This window comes from Amblyomma mixtum, chromosome 2, assembly GCF_055824585.1.
Source record: "Amblyomma mixtum isolate Tamu chromosome 2, ASM5582458v1, whole genome shotgun sequence".
Lineage (NCBI taxonomy): Eukaryota > Metazoa > Arthropoda > Arachnida > Ixodida > Ixodidae > Amblyomma > Amblyomma mixtum.
Window position 1 is genome coordinate 186600463 of NC_143013.1, and position 2744 is coordinate 186603206.

The 2744-nt window shown below is 48.0% G+C and overlaps 1 pseudogene; it reads left to right on the forward strand.

Annotated features, from left to right (window-relative positions):
- The first annotated feature begins 435 nt into the window (after positions 1-435).
- Positions 436-2183, forward strand: LOC149361837 (uncharacterized; annotated as a pseudogene).
- Positions 2184-2744: the final 561 nt, after the last annotated feature.

The following is a 2744-nucleotide window of genomic DNA, read 5'->3' on the forward strand; positions in this document are numbered from 1 at the left end:
GAGCTTCCGCGCTTAGCCGTGCGTGGCATCGCCGTGTCCGGGGAAAAGGGGATCCTGGTGGTTGAGCCGATGCCGAGCGTTTGGACCCTTAAGGCCCCTCGGCGGAGGCAACACACCACTTTGGCCCCAGCTTCCTGTAGACGGCACCTCCGGCCTGACCCGACCGGGGGAAATCGGCAGTCGCCTTTTCCTCTCCTCCCCTCTATCTTTCACTTTCCTCTCTCTTTCTTACAACTGTCCTGTCTCCTCCTATTTTCTTTGTTTTTTCCTCTTTTTCCTGGCGGCGAGGGTTAACCGTGTGTGACCAACTATCCCGAGTTGAGTCATATTAGGTTATAGTTAAGGTGTACAGCTGGCGTGGGCAGGGCTCGCTTGCGAGTTCCTGTCGCGTCCCCTCGTTGGGCTCCATGGTGGGTGGCTGGCACCATCGCCGAACAACACATATTTTTCATGGCTCCCCCTTTTTCCAAACCAGATCGCCCTCACAAAAGAGGGCGGAACGAAGCAACCGCAGAGTTTTTCCAAAAATCAAAATCATTTCCAAAGTTCCACGTTCTTCATTGTGAAGAAACGGAAAAAACCGCAAGAATGATGTCCCCTTTCTTAGTGTCAAAAAGTCTAACTGATGCCTTGGGTCCCGGGTACAAAGTCTCTAAAATGCCTAGTGGTGACCTGCTCCTTGAACTCAGAGACATTGCCCAATATACAAAACTTTCCAACCTAGTATCCATCGGGGAAATCCCTGTATCAATCTCAGCACACCGATCTCTCAACACCGTCCGTGGTGTGATATCTGAATCAGATTTCATTGACTTGACCGAGGAAGAAATGCTTGATGGCCTCAGAGAACAGAATGTTGTAAGTGTATATCGAATCAAAATAAGGAAAGACAACAAAGAGATACCTACAAAGCACTTAGTACTGACTTTCAACTCGAGCACACTCCCAGAATCCATAGAAGCAGGCTACCTCAAAATAAATGTCAGGCATTATATCCCAAATCCACGCCGGTGTTTCAAATGTCAGAGGTACGGTCATGAATCTCAAAGCTGCCGTGGCCGCGAAACTTGCGCTAAATGTGCCTCAAAAGAACACGCTTCCGACAACTGTCAAGGAGCAGCACTTCGCTGCGCAAACTGTGAAGGCGATCATCCCGCCTATTCAAGGTCGTGTCCCTCGTGGAAAAATGAGAAAGAAATCGTTACAATGAAAACCAAACAGAACATCACATTTAAGGAAGCGCGAAGACTCTTTTACGCAAAGAACAGCTTCAACTTTTCCACAAAAACAAACTTTGCTGATGTGGTGCGCAGGGGCGGCACACCACACAGCACTCCGGCATCTGCCCAGGCCACTTCCACCGAGGCTATGGCAGAGCCATCTGCGCCCCAGGCAGAGACAGCGAATGCTGCTCTGCCATCCCCAAAGCAGGGAGCGCCGGCTCACGGGTCGGCACCCAGCAGGACTTCCCCCCGTCGGGGGAGGCCTGACACTAACACATCCGCGGCTTCCCCGCGGTCCACCAGCACCTCTAGTGAGGTGATGGAGGTAACTCCCGATCCGCCCGCTTTGCAGCGGCGGAACCGCTCTCTTGAGCGAAGAATAGACAGGACCCCAATAACGGGCCCAGAAAACAAGTAAATCCCTTCAATCCTCACTCAAAAATATAAACATGACTTTCCTACTTCAATGGAACTGTAGAGGATTGCTCAGGAATTACAATGATATCACACATTTTCTTGGCTCAATGTTTCCTGTAGCTTTATGTCTTCAGGAAACCAACCTCGGTCCACAACATACGAATATCCTGAGACATTATCAAACATTCCGACGTGATCGCGAGCATGCTAACAGACTCTCAGGAGGCGTCGCAATCGTCACTCAGAGCGGCGTCCCTGCTAAAAAAATCAATCTTAACACAAAACTGGAAGCGGTTGCGGTTAGCGTCGTGAGCTACAAAACCATAACTATATGTTCTCTATATCTTCCCCCGCACATGACATTAACAATACAAGATTTAGAAGGCTTGATAAATGAACTACCGGAGCCATTCCTGGTAGTTGGCGATTTTAATGCTCACTCACCGTTCTGGGGAAGCGAACGCTGTGACTCGAGGGGCCAAATAATCGAAGATTTTATCCTCTCAAATAATATCTGTCTTTTAAATACGGGAAAAGCCACATATTGCTGTCCAAGCTCAGAAAAAATCAGCTCTCTCGATTTAGCTTTCGCATCACCATTACTTTTTAACGATTTTAAATGGGATGTTTTAAATGACCCCATGGGCAGCGATCACTTACCTACCGTCATCAGGCTCTCATCGTCCACTCCAATCATCCCCACAAGGCCACGGCGCTGGAAAATTCAGCTCGCCGACTGGTCACTTTTTACAAAAAGTGCCACTCTGGAAAAGGAATTTAGTGACGACCTTAGCACAGATGAAATTAATGAGAAGTTTACTGAATGCATAATATCGGCCGCAACACTCGCTATACCACAAACAACAGGACTTGCACAAAAGAAACACAAAGTGTGGTGGACAAAAGACTGCACATTAGCAAAAAAACAACAAAACAAAGCCTGGAGCGCTCTGCGTCGATATCCCACAGCAGAGAACCTACTTACCTTTAAGAAGGCAAAAGCCAGAGCGCGGTATGTGCGAAGAAATGCAGAGAAAACCTCTTGGCAGAAATATGTCTCCTCAATAAATAGTTCAATAACATCAAAGAAAATGTGGGAAAAAG